This window comes from Lemur catta, chromosome 26 (genome assembly GCF_020740605.2).
Source record: "Lemur catta isolate mLemCat1 chromosome 26, mLemCat1.pri, whole genome shotgun sequence".
Classification (NCBI taxonomy): Eukaryota; Metazoa; Chordata; class Mammalia; order Primates; family Lemuridae; genus Lemur; species Lemur catta.
This window is the reverse complement of record NC_059153.1, coordinates 1,966,523-1,987,846: the sequence shown is the minus strand read 5'-3', so window position 1 is coordinate 1,987,846 and position 21,324 is coordinate 1,966,523.

The window sequence follows — 21,324 nt, the reverse complement described above, 5'->3', positions numbered from 1 at the left end:
GCAAGTAGAGAGAGTATATAGGTGGGGACAGGGGACACTTTGTCTAATCATAGAAAAACTTTTCGCACCTACAGCGACAACCACAGGCTGGGAAGAGAGGTCTCTCTGCCTCACCAGCAAGGACAACTCTAGAAAACCCAAAGAAAACCGCCAAGCCCGCGTCTGGCACATGGCAGAGCTTGTGAGGGACACACACGAGCCAGTGAGCGGCCGACAGCACAGGCCAACCCCTCCGATCGGGGCAGGTGACGCCCGGGAGAGGGAACCAAGTACAACTACTCCCCGCCACAGACATGCAAAGATAAACAAGGTTGTTTGCCATTTTAAGTGCAACTCCTTTGCTTTAAATACAAGCACACCTGAATCCAAACTGCAAAGGCGACACATGTAAATCCCGACTTCTCTGCCCCGTTTCCTTCTTCTCTTAATGCTTCCACCGTGAGAGCAACGTGTAGTCGCATGGTTGGGACCCGATTTACACAACTATCATCATCCCTGCGGCTCACTGATGCTATTTTAGGAATTCAAGCTTCCACACTGCTGTACAAAGGATGGCATGGCACACTAAGCGCTACATTTTGGGTCATTGCAAATTCAGCTCATGCATTTATAGGACTGAGCGCTCCTTGGACATGATCATCCTTTTTTCCACTGTCTCAAGCATTCGGGCACTTGTGTAAAGTCGTGTTTTAGCACTGGGTGGTACCGCTGGGATGATTTGGCCTAACCTTGTCTTTTGAAGACCGGGGCGCAAGGGCTCAAACAGACGACGTGACTTGATCAAAGTCACATCGGCTGTCAACAGCGAAGCCAGGGTGAACGCTAGGTCCCAACTCGAACCCCTGCCCTGCCAGCTCCTCTCTGGAAAATGCCCTCCATGAGAGGAAAGTTTACAAGACGAAGTCAAAGGGACAGGCACACCAACTCCGGCTGACCGGAATGCATTTGAGTGAACCGTGGCAAGATAAAAAACAAAACAAAACAAATAACGTTTCACTCGAGTGAAAACTCCCAGGGACTCATTTTCAGAGACGTCGAAGACTTAAATTACCATAATTGCCTTTAAGGCTTTGATAATAGTTAATATCGCAGAATACCTTTCATCTGTAAGGTTCTCAAAAGACTGTAAAACTGGTAATGACTCATGCATTTTACAGGTGGGGAAACTGAGGCATGGGGTGGAATAAAAAGTTGCCCAAGTTTATACGCATAAGCAAGAACGAGACTCATGACCTTGCCGTACATCATAGACTCGTGGGGCTCTGGGGGTCGTGCTAATCATCTGTTTCCACCCTCCCAGGGGGACGCTGAGATGCAGGAAGTTCTAATGATCGGCCCGAGGTCGCAAAGCTGGGTGGATGCTCAGGGCCCTGCTATCTCACGTCCTAGTGGTCGCATGTAACCTGCACACATCCTCCAGCGTACGTTAAATCATCTCTAGATTACTTATCATACTGAGTATGATGTAAATGCCATGTCAATCGTTTTATACTGCATTGTTTTTTATGTCTGTTACTTTTGATTAGTGTATTGTCATTTTTTATTTTTCCCCCCTATTTTTTTTTTTGTTTTTCTTTTCTTTATTTTATTTTATTTTATTTTTTTTGAGACTGAGTCTTGCTTTGTTGCCCAGGCTAGAGTGAGTGCCATGGCCTCAGCCTCGCTCACAGCAACCTCAAACTCCTGGGCTCAAGCGATCCTCCTGCCTCAGCCTCCCGAGTAGCTGGGACTACAGGCATGCACCGCCATGCCCGGCTAATTTTTTTTCTATATATACATTTTTAGCTGTCCAGATCATTTCTTTCTATTTTTAGTAGAGATGGGCTCTCACTCTTGCTCACGCTGGTCTCGAACTCCTGACCTCAAGCAATCCTCCCACCTCGGCCTCCCAGAGTGCTAGGATTACAGGTGTGAGCCACCGCGCCCGGCCTTTCCCCCCTATTTTCGATCCCCGCGTGGTAGGATCGGATGCGGGAGCTGGGGTCGGCAGGGCCACCTGTGTTCCTGCTCAGGCAGCTGTGACATGAGCCCCACATGCAACCTCCTGCCGGCCAAGGACTTTCCAACCCCAGAATCATGCTTCTTCCCACCTTGCCCCGAGGGACAACCAGATCGAGGACGGCTGCCGATCTGTCCTTCCGCTGAGGCTGTGCAGACCCCAGTTTGAGACCCCGGCTGAGGGTAACGTGCTGGCTGAGGAAGTCCTCCTCACGGTCCGTGTGGCAGCTGGCAGGTGGCATCTTGCAGATGCCTTGGCTGCACCCACGGCCACAAAGGTTGGCAGAGGTCAGACTGCAGCTCCAGCAGCTGCTGAAATGGCCCTGGCAGCATTTGGTGGCCGCCGACTGAGCTTATGGGTTCCATTAAAGAGTCTTCATGGTGTCTTGTCCTTCAACTGTGAAAAACACTCAGGATCCTTCCCCTCCCAGGCCACCCACAAGCAGAGAACGTCCTCTTAGTTTTCCTTTCAATATTCTCTTGGCGACCACAAGAGATGGCAGCCGTGCTGCAGTTGGGAATGTGCTCCACATCAAAGCCAGCCTTTCTTCTCGGTAGACCCACAGAGCTCTCTGCTCCCAGCCCTCCTGAGCGCTCTAAATGCCACCACTGTTTACATCTTCACCCAGCCTACACATCTCTTCCTGCTTGAGAACCATACGCCCTATCGTGTCGGTCATGGGGCCAACACGCCCTGCTTCCTTCCTTTTCCCCCCGGCTCTTCTGGCCTCTGACTCAGTTACACCCATCCTGGTACAGTAGGGAACATTTAAAAAAAAAAAAAAAGTGGTTCTTGCCAATGCCCTCTGACATGGTTCTCTTGTAGAGCACAGAGAACATTCCAGCTGCTCAGTAGCCTGGGAGTCACCAGTGGGTCCTCCTTACGCTAAATATTTCAGTAAGTGCTCTCTGATGGTGACCATGGTGGAATCTGCTTCATCTGAAGTCTACCTGTGTTGTTCTTATCTTCAGTGAACAGGGGTCAGGAAGTAGAGGGGTTGATGCTTGGGTTTGGACAGAAGGCAAAAACCAAAGAGGTTATAATCCACCTCTTGCCTCCAAGGGAAGATAGAAACCCTAGTCTACACGATGACACCAGGTGGGGGAATAACTGTCACGTTGCGGGGGCAGCAAAGCCATTAACTGTCTCCTTCTCTAACCCTATTAAATCAGGGGAAGGTGAATCTTCCAGAGAGTTCTTCATTCTTGCACAGGGCAACACATTAAAAGATCAAGTCGAGCCATCTTCTTAGGTTGTGGCCGGACTCATTAATTCACTCATTCAACAAAGTGTTGATTGATTGACTACCAGGTCTGCGGAGCTGAGCTGAGTTCTGGAGACAGAGTGGTTACTGAAACACACGCAGGGCTTAACCCCATGAAATTCATGGTCTAGGTCAAGTCAGTCAGTTGACATCTTAAAAAATTAAATATCCATGGAGTACAGGGTATTATATAAGGATATAGCCTGATTTGCTGTCTATTATTTATTGATAATAAACCCTGCTCAATCTGAAAGCTGCAAGACGTCATCTGCCTCCCCAGCAGGGGGAGCCACTGAGCACCTGGAATGAGACAGCAGCCTTGGGGTGCCATCCAGGAAGGGGGTGCACTAGCGAAGATTTCCACCTGCTCGCGAGCCAGGGAACATTCCGGGTGGGCCCAGCGCTCTGTGCTGTGGACATAATCTCATTTAATACTGACGATTGCCCTAGAGGTAGGTTTTGTTGTTTCTGCTTTTTGGAGAACCTGAAAGTCAAAATTACTTGCTCAAGGTCAACAGCTCATGTCAGACCTACGCTTGGATCTGTGGACCCCAAGGTTCTTGACTCTGGGGGACCACGACACACTCTCTTTTTTTTGAGACAGAGTCTCGCTTTATTGCCTGGGCTAGAGTGCCATGGCGTCAGCCTCGCTCACAGCAACCTCAAACTCCTGGGTTCAAGCGATCCTCCTGCCTCAGCCTCCCGAGTAGCTGGGACTACAGGCATGAGCCACCATGCCCAGCTAATTTTTTCTATATAGATTTTTAGTTGTCCAGCTAATTTCTTTCTATTTTTAGTAGGGATGGGGTCTCACTCTTGCTCAGGCTGGTCTTGAACTCCTGACCTCGAGTGATCCTCCCGCCTCGGCCTCCCAGCGTGCTGGGATTACAGGTGTGAGCCACTGCGCATGGCCCACACTCTCTCTTAAACTAGAGAAGTTAAGATCTACAATGCAGTAACTTAAAATCTACTGAAATCACTATTTGTGTAATAAAGAAAAGGTACTTTATGAAAGAAGCTGTTTGGCTGTTAGATCCACAGGGTGGGTTTCAATAGTGAATTACTCTCCCTCCACTTCACGTTTTCTGATCTGGGGGGTATTTAACTCCAGAAACCTTCAGGCTCTGTTGCCCTTTGATTTTCCACACACACACACCCCCTACATCAGTTTCAAAAGATCCATTTCACATCTGGATCTGCTATTTCATTTTTCGCCCCAGTCCAGACCACAACAAAAACACTAACACAAAAACATGAGTCAAAGGGAAATCCTGGAGGAGCATTCGCATGGGAATCGGGATTTAGAAATCATGTCCCTGAGCTCCGCTTGTCCTTGCCTCTCTGATCCAGTTTATCCCCAATTCTCAAGACAATGTAACAGTTTGTCATACCCTAAAGGCGAACAACAACAACAACAAAAAAAAAAACCCCAAAACTGTACTTCAAAGCATAGAAACTCCTCGCTAACTTAAAAGAAATGATCAAGCAATTTAATAGGAAAATGAGTCAAACTTATTAAAAAAAAACACAAACATAATTTGAGCCCTATTGAATGAAGCAAAAGAAATGTTTTTTTGTTTTTTTTTTTAAAACCCAGCAGATTGTTTTGGAAGGAAATCAGGCTTTTGTAAGAAGTCCTGTGCTTTTGACTGTGGTCAAGTGACATGTAGGATTCCTGGCTGTCTTCCCCACATCGTGAGTGTCTGAGACTACGAGCCTTCAGGAAAGTCGTTTATTCGCTCTGTGCTGTCAACTTGGCTGTCTGTAGCATCGGTAGGACTTTTGCAATGTGATTGGAAAACTAGCGATCCTCAGGAGATCCTAGGAACTTACAGCACACATGGGATCGTCCTGCTGTGACACAGCCCGGCTGCCAGAGGGGCTTGGCATGATGGAAATGGTGGCCAGGCGACACCCGAGCAAAGCAGTTGTGTGTTTACATCAGCGTCCGTGGGAACTCCCAGCAATGGGTGGCTGACGGACACAGGGCCCAGATGGTGACAATGGCACGAGGTCAGCTTTTTTGGAAGGAGCTAAGGAGGGAGGTGTGGGCAAGAGCTGTGTATTTGCAGGGTCTGAGCTCTAAGCCGAGCTGCAGGCAACATACAAAGCTTGGGGTCGGAAGCGGAGCTGGCCATAAAAAGGGAGCACTGAGGGTGGAGAAAGAGACAGAGACCGAGACTGAGAGCAGCAGGAATGGATGACAGGGTCCGGGAAAAGATTATTCTCTCCATACTAATGAGGGTAACTTTGCATTATTACTGAGTTATAAATCTCTATTAGATACTAGAGTCTGTATTGTGCATGCATATGACATACTCATTTTTGCTGTTTTTTTTTTTTTTTGAGACAGAGTCTCGCTCTGTTGCCCAGGCTAGAGTACCGTGGCGTCAGCCTCGCTCACAGCAACCTCCAACTCCTGGGCTCAAGCGATCCTCCTGCCTCAGCCTCCCGAGTAGCTGGGACTACAGGCATGCACCACCATGCCCGGCTCATTTTTTCTATGTAGATTTTTAGCTGTCCAAATCATTTCTTTCTATTTTTAGTAGAGATGGGGTCTCGCTCTTGCTCAGGCTGGTCTCCAACTCCTGACCTCTAGTGATCCTCCCGCCTTGGCCTCCCAGAGTGCTAGGACTACAGGCGTGAGCCACCGCGCCCGGCCGACATACTCATTTTTAAACTAAGGGCCTCTGAGTCACGGCTCGTTAATCTAATACCAGAGATAGTGTCTGAGGCAGGAGCCACCACCGAGGACATTTCCCAGCACGGGAAGCAGAAGAAGAGCAGCCGCCATCGGGCATGTTCCGTGGGAATGCCCAGAAACTCATGGAGTGCAGACGGGCAGCCCCAGCAGCAGTAGGGGGACAGACACCCGGGCCAGAGCGGCATTAACTATGTCCCAATTAAACACGATTACGATCCCAATTAAGCAACTGTCACGGCTATAAAATTCATTCAAGTCTGCTGGGCGATGTCCTGATTAAGCGCATTTGCTGACTGCGTGCACCATGGTGATTGTTAATAACCCTCATCTCCTACAGAGACGTCTCCGGGTGCCCCGAGAGTTGCCATTTGCATGGGTCCTCGAGTGGAGACCATGCCGGAAGAGAAAGAACATCAACTCAGAGGGCCGTGTCTATAGGTTCTCATGAAACTGCTAATACCGTGGCCTGCGATTTCCATGGGGCTCTGGACTATTCCCTCCCCCCCTGGCCATCTCGTGTCCTGTGATCTGAGCGGCTCTTAGCGGCCCCTTGGTCAAGCTCTCTGGCCTCGCTTCCTCCTCCTGCCTGGCTGGCAACTCTCACATAGACATCAATGGCGAAGAGCTGTCAACAGTTCATAAAAGGATCAAACACCTCAAGATGTTGTATACACGTTCCAGTGATGTTTTCCAATGCACTTCCTTTGCTAGTTCCTCGCAGATAACCTCTTGGCATCCAGCGAAGTAATCTGGAGGGCGGGGAGCCAGTCCCGATTTGGGGGCAAAGTTTTCCACCCACTAATTGTCACCGTGCATGGTTTGGTTTGAGACGTTTCATCCATGGGACCTTGTGATGTTCCTTTGAGCGACCTTCCTCTTCCTGGGGACTAGGGGGTCAAGGAAAGGGCCTTCCAAGGGGGCCCATTGTGCAGGGCTGGGCTCACGCTCGCGTCTGCCATCACGGCTCTTAACCATTCCTCCCCAAAGAGAAGCAAAAGCAAACAGAGTTTTCCACGAGGCCCGTTCCCTTTCCTGCCAGCCCAGTTCCGAGCAAGAAGAGTTTCCAAGTGAAGTAAGGGTTGCAGATGTTTTGACTTTTTAAAAATTTCCAGCTCCGAGTCTAAACATTGGTAAAGAGAGTGTTTAAAAGGGGACTTATACAAGATAAAGAGCTAGAGTGTTCTGCTGGCATCGGATCCACAGCTGGTGGGGTTTTCTTGCTTTCTGGGACAGGAAGCACCGAATGGGCGAGCTGGCAAAGGCAGAGGTGAGGCTCACCCTTATTTTAAAAATCTCAATCTCTGCTCAGCCCATGAGAAACATTTCCCTAAGGACCTTTCTGAGACCCTGAAGCTTTTTCTCAACTGGGGTTTCTTATGTGAACCACAAAACAGAAAAGTGTCTGACTGTTTTCTCAATTCTGGCAAGGATGGCAGAGAGCGAGCACCCTCCTGGAAGATGCATGGAAGAAAAGTTAATTCATTGTATTGATATGCAGTGGGTGCCCTGCAGCACACTTAGACCTTAATTCCCGAGTTAGTTGAGGAAAACCATTAGAGAAACAACCCCACCCAAGGCCCAAGCCTGGAGACAGACCAGATATCAGTTGCTTTTTCAAGAAGCACAGATCATTAAAAATAAATATCCGTGTGTACTTCCAATCTAACTTTCATATAGTCAAAAGGTTAAGGGAAATTCTTTCTGATGAACTAAAGAGTTCCAAAAGTCTTTTAAAAGCTTTAGATGAGAAGGTGAAAACCAAAGGAGACAAAAATGACATCACTTTGGATTCAAATGACCAAAAACAAGCACACATTTTCTGTAATATTAACTTTTTTTTTTTCCCACCCCCCCTAATTTTTTTTTTTTTTTTTTTTGAAAAAGAGTCTCACTTTGTTGCCCGGGCTAGAGTGAATGCCGTGGCGTCAGCCTTGCTCACAGCAACCTCAAACTCCTGGGCTTAAGTGATCCTCCTGCCTCAGCCTCCCGAGTAGCTGGGACTACAGGCATGCACCACCATGCCCGGCTAATTTTTTCTATATATATTTTTTGTTGTCCAGCTAATTTCTATTTTTAGTAGAGACAGGGGTCTCGCTCTTGCTCAGGCTGGTCTTGAACTTGAGCTCAAACGATCCTCCCGCCTCGGCCTCCCAGAGTGCTAGGATGACAGGCGTGAGCCACCGCGCCCAGCCTGTAATATTAACTCTTCAGCAATGCATTCATCTCTCCTTCTCTCCAAGAGCAAACAAACGAGCATTTTGTTGAACACGATCTGGGTGATGGGTCTTAGGGGCCGGTTAAAGGTTTCAGCCATAAATTAGACATTGTGGTTAAGGTGCCCAAGTCGGTGCAGGGAGGAGGACAAGCACACAGGATGACCTTGGCCGTGAGAGGCAGGGGTGGAAGAAACGCAATCTTTAAGAGTTAGCAACCGTATGTGCAGATTAAAGGAAGGGGCTCATTTGGGTGGTTGGCTTTTCTCAGGGCTTAAATGGAAAGTACATGGGGTAGAATTGATCTGTTGTGGTTATTGTGGTTGTTATGTGGGTGGAAGGAGAGAGGGTGGTGACTAGCTTAGAGCTGAGAGAATTTGGGGGTCCAGGAAGGCGTTCGTGTGAAGGGGTATCGCTTGGGTCTGGGTTTCAGGAGATAGATCTCAGTGGAGATGCAAAGCCAAGACTTACTAGAAAGTTGTGGAATGTGTTCAGCTCATTCATGGGAGACGTGTTTACTGAGGAGAGGAATGGTCTTCGTTTTGATAACTTGGGAAGCAAAGCTATAGTTTTCAGTAGCAGCTTCCGTCCTGCACGCTCAAAACATGATCTAAATGCCGCCATCAGCGAAATCCATGGTGTTGACCTTGAACTGGGAGAACCTTTGCAGGCTTGTTGCTTTAGGCCCAAATTCAAGAGCTTTGACACTGCTTTCTTGGACGTAACTCTTTTCCCCTTTCACATGCTATAATTCTCCAGCTTTCCCTAAGCGCTCGACTTCCCTGAGAGAGACCATAAAACCATCTGTGCTTCAATATGGCCTCTCTGCAAATCCATTTGATTAGGCTGTGCATTGCAGGAGGAGATTAAACAGGAAGATTAGCTAATAGATTTTAATATAATTAGTATCCAGATAACCAAAGTTTTGCCAGATTCCTAACAGCTTAAAAATATCTAACGTCTACTCGTGTGATAAAAGAGAAACTATGATGATAGGAAATTCTCAACGCTAACTTCTATGAACCATTATACAAAAAACATGTGAAAAATATTGTATATATCGCAAAATACTAAGAAAGGAATGTAATTTGCAGAGTAAAATTTAGCATAGAGTAAAAATGAGAGGTTGTAATGTACTTTCACCCAGGTAAATGAATAAAGTTATTAGTGATAATATTCAAAATTGTGTGTAGTAATTTATTGATACAGAAAAATCCGTGAGTATTGTAGATCAAATAGCAATTATTTCTAGATGAAACAAAATAATGAACTCCTATGTCTTCATAAGTGTACTGCCCCTCAGAAAGGGTTCTTTATTTTCTAGAAGGAAGAATCTATATAAACTATTGAGAATTTTTCCGTATGGGAGATTTGTCTCTTATTTCTGTTTAGTCATTTATTTATATCAATACTAGCATGGACTCATGGCTATTGATTTTAAACTTTGGCTTGTAACTCAATACTATGTTATTTATATTTTGGTGCTCAGATTGTTCTAGTTTGGGCTCTTGGGCGCTCTTTCAGGTTGACTCCTGGGTTCCTTTGACGTGCCTTCATCCTTTTGGTTTTTGAGCACTACGTTACTTCCCGGCACCAAAAAATGTTCCAGGTTCATCTTGCATATTCTCTGCCTGAGCCCTAGAATCAGTCATTTCTCCAGGGAGCCCTGGTTCCTTTTATTAGAGAACAGTGTTTGGAACCAAGATCCGAGCAATAGGTATGCGTGTTACTACTGCAATGTCATTGCTTCTAGCCTCTTTTAGCAGATAGAGCTAGGAAACCTAAGTGTGTACACTAATCCACGTATATACATATATCTATACTTATTTCTATGCCTGTTCATCTGTGTCTATATTAAGCTAAACACGAGTTCATATTGATGTCCCCAACTCGAATCCATTGCCACAAGGTTCATTCTAGCCTTCCTCTCTTGTTTATGTTACCTCCCTCTTCGACCATGAGAAACCTGGTCCCCACCATCTGCTGTCCATTTATTTATGTGCTCAATTCCAGTAAACACGTACAGCAGTTTCAGACTTGTTAAACCACATCCCCATGGGAGACAACTTTACCAACTAGAATACAGTGTTTATGTTTAGTTCCTGTTGTTTTTTTGTCTTACAGTTTCCAGTACTTTTTGACAAAGGTACATAGGCAATTCCATCGAGAAGGGATAGTCTCTTCGACAGATGGTGCTGGAATAGCGAGGCATTCATGTGCAACACAATGAACCATGACCCACATCTCACACATTATACAAAAATTAACTCAAAATGTGTCATAGACTTAAAATGTAAAACCACAAAACTTCTAGAAAAAAAACAGGAGAAAATCTGTATAATTTTGTGTTAAGCAAAGAGTTTTTAGCTGCAACACCAAAAGCATAACTCACAAGGAAACATTAGGTAGATTAACGAAGATATCCTTCAATAGGTGAAGGGGTGAACAAATTGTGGTACATCCATACAATGAAATACCACTCAGCAACAAAAAGGAATGAGCTATTATTTCACACACCACCATGGACGAATCATAGATGCATTTTACAATCACCAGAGCAAAAGAAAGAACCCGGAGCAAAAATCATATACTGTATGATTCAATTCATATGATAGTCTAGAGAAAAGGTCAAAATTATAGGAATGGAAAAGAGATCAGTGGTTGCTAAGAGTTCAGGGAGGAAGAAGTGTTTTACTTGGGGGAAGCACTGGGATTTTTTTTTAGGGTGATGGAACTAATCTGTGTGTACTATGGTGGCAGATACACGATTCCATGCATTTGTCAAAACCCAGAGAACTTTGCAGCACAGAAAGTGAACCTTAATGTACGCAAATTAAAAAAAATCAACCAAGTCGTCAAGAGATCAAGGTAATGCTGGCCTCATAGAATGAGTTTGGAAGAATTTTCTTCTCCATGATCTTTTGGAAGAGTTTGAGAAGAATTGGCATGAGTTTTTCTTTATATGTTGGGTAGAATTCCAAAGTGAAGCCATCAACTCTTGGGCTTTTCTTTGGTGAGAGACCTTTTATCAGATTCATCTTTTTACTCATAATTGGTCTGTTCACATTTTCTATTTCTTCTTGGTTCAGTCTTGGTAGGTTGTATGTGCATAGAAATTTATCCATTTCTGCTAGGTTTTCTAATTTGTTGATGTGCAGTTGTTTGCAATAGTCTCTAATGATCCTTTGTATTTGTGTTTCTTTCCTTTCTGTTCTTTTATTACTTAATCTAGCTGATGGTTTATTGATTTTGTTTATCTTTTAAAAAACAACCTTGTTGATATTTTTTATCTTTTTAGTTTTAATTTTATTTATTTCTGCTCTGATTTGTATTATTTTTTCTTCTACTAATATTGTGTTTAGTTTGTTTTCCTTTTGTAGTTCCTTTTTTTTTTTTTTTTTCAGACAGAGTCTCACTTTGTTGCCCGGGCTAGAATGAGTGCCGTGGCATCAGCCTAGCTCACAGCAACCTCAGACTCCTGGGCTTAAGCGATCCTACTGCCTCAGCCTCCCGAGTAGCTGGGACTACAGGCATGAGCCACCATGCCCGGCTAATTTTTTTGTATATATATTTTTAGTTGGCCAGCTAATTTCTTTCTATTTTTAGTAGAGACGGGGTCTCACTCTTGCTCAGGCTGGTCTCGAACTCCTGACCTCGAGCGATCCACCCGCCTCGGCCTCCCAGAGCTAGGATTACAGGCGTGAGCCACCGCGCCCGGCCTTGTAGTTCCTTGAGATGTACCATTAGGTTATTTATTTGAAATCTTTCCTCTTCATGCTGCTTTTCCTGTATCCCATAGGTTTTGGTATGTTACGTTTCTATTTTCATTTGTTAAAAATTTTTTTTACATTTTCTCCTAAATTTCTAAATTTCTACATTGAAACATTGGTCATTCAGGAGCATGTTGTTTAATTTCCATGTATTTGCACAGCTTCCAAAGTTCATCTTGTTAATGATTTCTAGTTTAATTCCATTGTGGTCAGAAAAGATATTTGATTTAATTTCAATTCTTTTAAATTTGTTGAGACCGTTTTTGGGACCTAACATGTGGTCTACCCTGGAGAATGTTGCATGTCTTTATGAAAAGAATGTTTATTCTCCAACTGTTGGATGAAATGTTCCATAAATGTCTATTATAGTTTCTTTTGGTCTACAGTGCAGTTTAAATCCAATGTTTCTTTGTTGTTTTTCTGTCTAGAAGATCTGTCTAATGCTGGGAGTGCGGTGTCGAAGTCCCTAACTATTATTGTGTTAGAGCCTCTCTCTCCTTTTAGATCTAATAATATTTGCTGTCTATATCTGGGTGGCCTGCTTTTGGGTGCATATATATTTATCATTGTCTTATCTTCTTGCTAAATTGATACCTTTATCCCTTATATAATAACCTTTTCTTCCTCTTTTTACAGTTTTTGACTTAAAATCTGTTTTACCTGAAGTGGATGGAAAGTAAATCTCAGTCTGGGATACAATAATAATAGCAACAACAACGGTAACATTTAAAAAATAAGCTTACAAAGAGATTTAGAGTAGATTCCACTCCACGAGAATAAAATGAAAAAAACGAAAGGGCATCTAATATTTACTGAACATGTACTCTGTGTCAAATACTTTTATGTGCGTTTTATCCGTTAGTCCTTACAAAAAGTCCAATATGCTAGATATTTATTTACCCCATTTTATAGATGGTAAAACTGAGGTTCAGCCAGGTTAAATACATTGCCTGCAGTTGCAGAGCTAGGAAATAGTTTGTACCTCCATAAAACTATCATGAGGGTGTTGGAATCCTGGTGCTTTCAAGGTGAAAGAAAGGGACTTTAAAGACCATCTTGTTCAATGTCCTTATTTAGGGAGTGAGGAAATTAAACCCCAGGGCCCAACATCATTCAGTCCCTCAGCTCTTTATTTCAGAGCCAGAGTCAGAGCTCAGGTGTGTTTACTTTGAGTCCAGGGCAGCTTCTGCAATTCTACCCTACCTTCCATAACACCCTTCCCTGAGCTCTCTGCTCCCCTCCACCTCTGTCCCCCCCCACCCTTCAGTTCCTCTGAGCAGGAGGTTTCAGGAAAAGAGGAGAGTGGGGGGGGGAAGATGAAGAAGGTAAATCAGAAAGAAAATATGACACCAAGGGAGAAGAGTCGTGGAGCAAAGGATAACAATGTAAAAGTTAATTTGAGGCTTCTTCCAAGCCCTCCTAGAAAGGATTGTACTTATCTGGATGTTTATAGCCTGGCATGCTACTTTAAAAAATGATTCTTATTACTGTATACTCACACATCGTATTCCTATTCAATCCTTTATAATGTCAAATAAAAGGGAAATAATAACACCTTGTGTTTGTGTATTGCTTTACAGCTTACCAAGCACTTTTACAACCCCGAGCTCATTTGATCTTTACAATCCTGTTGTGAGGTAGCTAAGGAAGGTTGTTATTAGTCCCATTTCACAGAGGGGGAAACTGAGGCTCAGAGAGATTAAATGAGGTGCCCAGGATCACTCAGCTAGTAAGGAGGGGCCAAGAATGGCACCTGGCACTTGAAATAGAGCCGTGCTTTTCTGCAAGGTGCTGTTGAAACACTCAACCGAAGAACTTCGTATGACCACAGAGAAAAATTTTCCACGTCGTGGATTCAGCATTCAAACCAAGGTCTCAAGTTCAAAACTGAAACAGACCTTGAGGACAAAGTGACAGGACACATGTGGAGGGATCAGAAGATACAAACATCTAACCAGATAGAGAACCTAATGTACAGTTTTAAGACAGGTGTAATTTTTTTTTTTTTTTTTGAGATAGAGTGTCACTTTGTCACCCGGGCTAGAGTGAGTGCCGTGGCGTCAGCCTCGCTCACAGCAACCTCAAACTCCTGGGCTCAAGCGATCCTCCTGCCTCAGCCTCCCAAGTAGCTGGGACCACAGGCATGTGCCACCATGCCCGGCTAATTTTTCTACATGTATTTTTAGCTGTCCATATAATTCTATTTTTTAGTAGAGATGGGGTCTCGCTCTTGCTCAGGCTGGTCTCGAACCCCTGAGCTCAAATGATCCACCCCCACCTCGGCCTCCCAGAGTGCTAGGATTACAGGCGTGAGCCACTGCGCCTGGCCTAGGTGTAATTTTTATAACATCATTGCCATAAGGGGGAAGGAGTGTGTGCTAATGCAATGGATGTCCGAGAAAGCCTTAGAAAGTTCATAGATAAATAAATAACTTGAATTCTGCTTTTGCCTACTCAAAAGCAGAAAACAAGGAAAAGAAAGAAAAGAAAAATGGAAATGAAAAAAATATAGCAAAGCAGATAGAGTGCCAGGAATCTATCTACCAAAAATTACCAAATATTTCTAATCCCTCAAAAGACATACACAAATAATTTCACAACTCTGTGTGCATTTGTGCACACATGTGTATGTAGATACATGCACTTCGAGGCTAAGTTATTGGTGAATATTTACATAATTTGGAAGTGTAGGAAGTTTTGTAAGCATGACACCAAGGCACAAATCATAAAGGAAAAGATTTATACCTATGATTCTACAAAATTTCAACATTGCTCCCTCTTCAATCAAAATAAAACAAAATGCTATAAACAAAATTAAATGAAAACAGATAAAAGTATTTGGAAAATGTATGTCTGGCAAAGGTTAATGCCTTCATTGAAAAAAAATCTCTAATAAGCTAGTGATCATGATGACCATAATAATAATGATGAAATGAAATTTCCATTTGAGAAACACAGGCTTGGATCATGAACAAGAAATTGAAATGAAAAGAGATACATAGCCAGTGAGCATATGATAACGTGTTCCACCCTTATTTATAATTATATCAATCCACAACAACATAATTTTATTAATGTGGGAAAGTTGTATAATAAGTGTATAAAAGAGTTTACAAAACCTGATGTTCGGTATTGTTTTTTTTTAAAATACATATCTACATTCTGGAAGAACAGAGGTATTGAGAGTGAACAGTGGTTGTCTATAGGAAGAAGGATTATGGACACCTTTCTTTTTTAATTTAATTTTATAAATAACGAACATGAATTACTTTTGTTATAGAGAAACCAAATTGGCCATTACACCTGTAAGCAGGGGCTAACTTTCTATTATACAATTGTTTCTATTTAGAAAGCACACTTGGGCCGGGTGCGGTGGCTCACACCTGTAATCCCAGCACTCTGGGAGGCCGAGGCGGGTGGATCGCTCAAGATCAGGAGTTCGAGACCAGCCTGAGCAAGAGTGAGACCCCGTCTCTACTAAAAATAGAAAGAAATTATCTGGACAACTAAAAACATATATAGAAAAAGTTAGCCGGGCATGGTGGCACATGCCTGTAGTCCCAGCTACTCGGGAGGCTGAGGCAGGAGGATCACTTGAGATCAAGAGGCCAAGACCAGCCTGAGCAAGAGTGAGAACCCCGTCTCCACAATTAAAAAAATATATAATTCACACTTGACTTACAATGTTAGGATTTTCAACTCCCATTTCAAGAACACCAACTGCCATGAGACAGGAAGGCTTTGTACACCCCATTTGAATAAATCATTTGAGCTGGCTTGTTCCTGGGTGTTCCTGCCCTTCAGGGTAATTCACATGGTTACCTCTTGGCTTCCTAGATGTAATTACTCTACAAGGAAAAGAAGTGCCTAGGTTATTATATAAACAAACAGCACAATCATAAATGGTATCTTCTGGAATTTGGGATGTTGCCTGTTTTTCTTTTCATAGCAAAATGAGATTTAAGTCAATTTTGTATAGGCTACATTAGAAACGTAAAACTTTTGAAGAAATCTTCCACAGTGGCCAGGTCTAGACTCTAATGCAACCGATTTCGTCCCCCTTCCAGACCCTCTTTCTTTAATAACCTGGCCCCAGGCGCACACACTCAGCTGCATTAACAAGCACAACCTGCTAGAGACACCACTGTTTAACCAGACACAGATAAAGAGAAGGAGAGAACATTCCCACCACCAGCCAAGAGACAGCCCCAGAACCCAAACAACAGGCAGTTTGGAAAAAAAAAAAAAACAAATTATTTTCTACCTCTAAATAGTCCAAAAAGTCAGATCCCACTCATCGGGGAAGAGGGATGATCTAATACACTTTAGGAGATCTTGAAATCCTGACAATGTTTTGGTTTTCCACGGCCCCTTCTGGAAGGCAGCTTTGCAGAGACCCTGTGGCTTAGTGGAGGTCGAGGCAGCAGGTAGGTTTCACCCAACTTGTCACGTCAGTCCCACCCCAACAGTAAGGAGAAAAGTCTCATTCGCGTCTCTGCGGTGCACCATGAGCACATGGCTGGAGTGGGAAAGGTTGGCTCTGCCCTGCTAGATCACACGCATGACACTCTGGCTTTGTATGTTGGGGCCACGGGTCGCCCCCACTTCTCATCCTCCAACCTCCTGACTGCCATCCCCCCACAGCTAGGAAGGGCCCGTTCCTAGGGGACAGTGGCTTCTGGATTTTTCCATCTCCAGATATTCCACTGGGACCGAGCATGCAGATACACACACACACACACACACATGCACGCACGCACACACGTGCATATGGGTGCTGCGAGGGTCTCACCCGGAACCCAGGTTGAAATGTTTGCTCCAATCTGGCAGAACCAGGCGGGTTAGCCGTGGAAAATATTTCATCATCATCATCGTAACGATGGGACCTCACCCTTTTCATCTTCAAAGCACTTTGCAAACGGTAATTAATTCCTGTAATACTCATGAGCTAAGTAAGTAAACACCATTAGCCCCATTTTATAGATGGAGAAACTGAGGTGAAATAGCCAAGCAGATGGCCCCAGGCCGAAAGGAGACAGTCTTGGAGCCGGGATCAGAGGGAAGCAGCTCCTGGTGTCTGCGGATCCCCACCCCCACCGCCCCCCGCGGCCCCCCGGGCCTGTGTCAGGGACAAGTGTGCAGAGCTGAAGGTGGCCACAGGCCCAGGGAGGCAGCATCTCCCGGCAGGCCCGGCCCCCGCCTCTCCCCCCACCCTGGGAAATGAATGTCGCTATTCATCGTGTGGGCAGTTTGTGGGCATTCGCTGCAAGATCTTGCAAACTAACAACAACAAAAACCCCATTGAGGTTCCTTTCTCCTCGGACCACGTACTTCCCGAGTGTCGCCTTGGAATCAGGGGCCGGAGATCACACACACCCTCGGGAAGCAGGAGGGTTCAAGCCCACCCTGCGGCATTCAGAATGTGACCACGGCCCGGGCCACACTGCAGGAAACTTCTCCTACGGGCTCCTGGCCAAGTGCATTCACGAGACATTTCATAGCCATCCGGCTGGCTGGCTGGCTGCACACTGGAGCACTGATCTGGTCCCCTTGTCCCCGTGGGCCTCCCTGTGCCCAAGACGGACACATCTTGAGTAGCCGGCAATTAGGCTGAAACCTTATATGAACGCTGACGGGGTCGGGCTGGGAGAGAACATGAGCTGAACTGGGATGCAAACCGCTTATATCAAGGAAGGAAGCCAGGCTCAGCGAGGTGACAGCCCCCGAGTGTTCCCCAAGGCCACCCCTGCTAGATGTCCTTGGTCCTTTGTCCCTCCCGGGTCCCAAGGACACAGCAGCACACACGACTCTCACACGTTTTCTCCACCTGCCAGAATCTGCTGCTACCTATTCACCGCCCTGTCCCCCCTCCCCTCCCACAACCTCTAACCTCCTTCGACAGCTTGTGGGCTGCTGAGACCACCCGCTCGGCAGCTGGGGCGAGTCTGGAAGCTGCTGCTTTGAGCACTGTCTCGCTGGCGTTGCTGTCGTGACTTGGCCCCTGAAAGCCCACAGCCTTTGAAGTGCTGAACCGCAGGTAGGAATGGTCACACGGCTCAGTCCCAGTGTCCCCTGGCCTCGTGTTCTGTCCCCTTGGGCCACACGCACCCTGCAGAGCGAGGGAGGAAGGGGGGGTGTTTCCTTTCCTGCCCTCCCTGGGGAATCGGAAAGGTCTCTTGGAAGAGTTTGGGCCCCAAGAACAGAGTAAGGGGACCCAGGAAAACAGTGGGATGGAGGAACTTCCAGTGTCAGCCACACCCCGGCCAGGGGAGTGTCCTCAGCTGGCACCTCCTGAGGCATCCTGCCTGCTGTGGTGACAGCGTTGTCCCCACCCTCCTGTCCCCTTCCACCCTGCTGCTGCCCGGACAGTTAGGTGGACGAGAGCTCAGGTTTACACGGTGTCTACACGGCCTTCCAAGACGCACGAGACACCTCCAGGCACAGCCTTGGTGACGGGACAAGCCCTCCACGTTGACGAAGGGCCTGTCTCAAATACACAGGTGACACCTGTCGGATAAGACAACCCCGTGATCAGTGTGACCTTCCGCAGTCCACAGAATCGCAAAACAAATCATCAAGAGAGACTTGGGCAACATGGTTCCAATAATCTCTTTGTCCCTTGGTTCCTGGGCGGGCAAAATCCGTCCCCCTCTGACCAAAAGAGCCACCGGCGCCCACAGTCCTTGTCTGTCACCAGAATGAGCCCACCCCGCGTCCCCCACCCACGCCGAGGGCCACAGCCACCCCCTCCCCGGCTGGTGGCTGCAGACCAAGCATCACACATGTCTGTTCCCTCCAGCGTGACACACTCCAGGTGAAGGCAGGGACAAGGGCAGAGCAGGGAGGCAGAGCCCCCTCCTCGCCACATGAAAGAGCCAGGCCCCGGCTGGCTGCCAGAGCGCCGGCTGCCCGGTGACAGAGCGTGTCACACCTCCGAGTTTGCAGTTCATAAATGGATCCGCGGTGTTGATACTTCGGGGGCCGGTGGGGTGGGGGGCTGGAGTTCTGTCTTTCCAGCTCTGTAATTAATTCATCCAGCAACGGGGCGACAAGGATGGCAGGAATGGGGGGGAAAGGACCCTGGGGGGGCTGTCTGTGGCTTGTCCTCACAGCAAGAGGGTGCAGGGGGGTCGGGGCCTGGATGTGCGTGCACATAACCGTGTGTGTGGTCCGTGTGTGCAGTGTGTATGTTTATGTGTGCCGTGCATACGGTGCATACATGTGCATGCAACGTGTGCATTACGGGGAAGCGTGAGGTCATACGTGGTGCATGCATGTGCTGTGTGTAAGTGCATGGAGCATGTGTGTCTATGGCAGGCAATCGTGTGCGATGCACGGTGCCATGTGCATGTGTGCACTGTGCCATGCATGTGCTGTCGTGTGCGTGTGCTGCATGCAGGCGTGTGCAATGTGGTGCGTGTATGTGTGCAGGGTGTGAGGCACGTGTGTGTTGTGTGTGGCATGCACGAGTGTGCGCGTTATACACGCTAGGCATGAGTGTGGGGCGTGTGGGGCGTGTGTACGTGCGTGTGGCCTGTGTGTGCCTGGCCAGCGAGCACTTGTGCAGACAGGCCGGGCCCCGAACCCTTTGATGTTTGCAAGAGGCAGACTCAGCGCGCCTCCCTTGCTGCAGAGCTAAGTCCCGCGCAGGGACAGAGACCTGCCGCCAAGGTGCCACACCCTCCGGCCCCTGGGGCGGGGCGTGCAGCGGGGGACACTCCCCTGGGATGCCCCCCAGCACCCTGCCAGCCCCCCAAGCCGCAGTGCAGAGCTAGGCCTTCCCCGGGGAGGGGGTTCGGAGGTGGCAGGGGACTAGAAACCCCGGTGCCACCTGCAGAGGTCCAGGGCTCCACTTTCCTTCTTCCTGGGTTCAAGCTCAGCCTTGACACTTTCCAGCGACAGGAACAAGTAAGTTAAGCCCCCAAGCTGACATCTATAAAATATACATAATTACACGTTCCTCCTGGGACGGGAATTTCATAGAATGTTACCCGGCCGGTGACTGTTTCCCAGTGTGAGAAATGGTGGGAACAGGGGATGGGGGTTTGTCCAGGACTGAGGAGTCTTCGGCCTTGTTCCGGTTTTGGAGGTTTGGGTGCTCAGCTCAGACCCTCAATCAGTCACCCCCCCCCCCCAAAGCTCAGAACTCATTGACAAATAATATATGCACAGCCGCTGTCCTGCTCTTGCACGCATCTCCGGCTTCTAGAACTCCCAGCGTCTACACGGCCTGGCCATGCTTTTCTGTCTCTACATCACATGCTTGCTCCCGAAGCCTTTAGGGACCTCACCCCGAGAGACTGCTGAGTGCCAGAGGGACTGTCATCTAGGTTAGCTTCAGTCCTGAACGTATCTTAGGACAAAGCCCGCTGGTCCCTGCCCCTGGGTTCCCTGTGCGTCCAAGGACAGGTGCCCTGTCCCACCCACCACTGTTTCCCCAACACACAGCGGGACCCTGATCAGAAAGCGTGGCCGGGGCCACCATTTGTTTACGCAACACATGCAGCATTTGTGGCACTAACCGTACCCGGTCCTGGGCTGGTGCCCCCAGCATGGGGTCAGGGACGTGCAGTGCAGCAGCCAGTCTCTCTGCAGAGAGTGGAAACCACTAGCGAGTGTTTGCAACAAGGGGAATTTAACGCGTGGAATTGGTTTCACAGGTGTTGGAAAACAGAAGCAGCCAAAGGAAAGGAAAGGGAGCCAGAAATTAGCCACCAACGGGAGCCAGGACCACCCCTAGGGCTGCAGAGACAAAAAGAGGCGGCGGGAGTTCCGACGGGCCCAAGAGCCGAGGTGACCAAACAGAGAATGGGACCATCGAGGCCCGTCCCAGGTGGGTGGGGGTCGGGGGGCGGGAGCCAGAGGCAGAGAGCTTGGGGACAGAACCCCCTCCCCACCCTCTGGTCTCTGGCCTGTGCCCCCGTTGGCCTAACCCCTCTGACAGCAGCTAAAGGAGTCTGGAAAATGCCTCCTGCAGCGGTAAGCCCCTTCCAGCATGAAGTAGCCCCCCGGGAAGGATGCAGATCTGAGGGTAAACACGCCAAGACCAGCCCACGAGGACAACCTGCACCTCGTGGGAGGAGGGATTCAAGGCCAGGCCGAGAATAGGCTGAGCAGGTAGAAGTCAAGTTCACGTGAGCTCACTGGTTTCAGGGCAGGTAGGTGGAGTCGTTCTCTGTGGCTATACAGCAAATAACCGTACATTTAGCAGCTTAAGACACGTTTGTCTCCGGTTTCCGAGGGTCAGGAGTGTGAGTGCCACTTCCCGGGGGTCTCACAAGGGTGAGATCGAGGTGCTGGCTGAGCTGGATCTTCCTCTAGAGACTCAACTGGGGAAAATCTGCAAAGCTCGCTCAGGCTGTTGACAAGAGTCC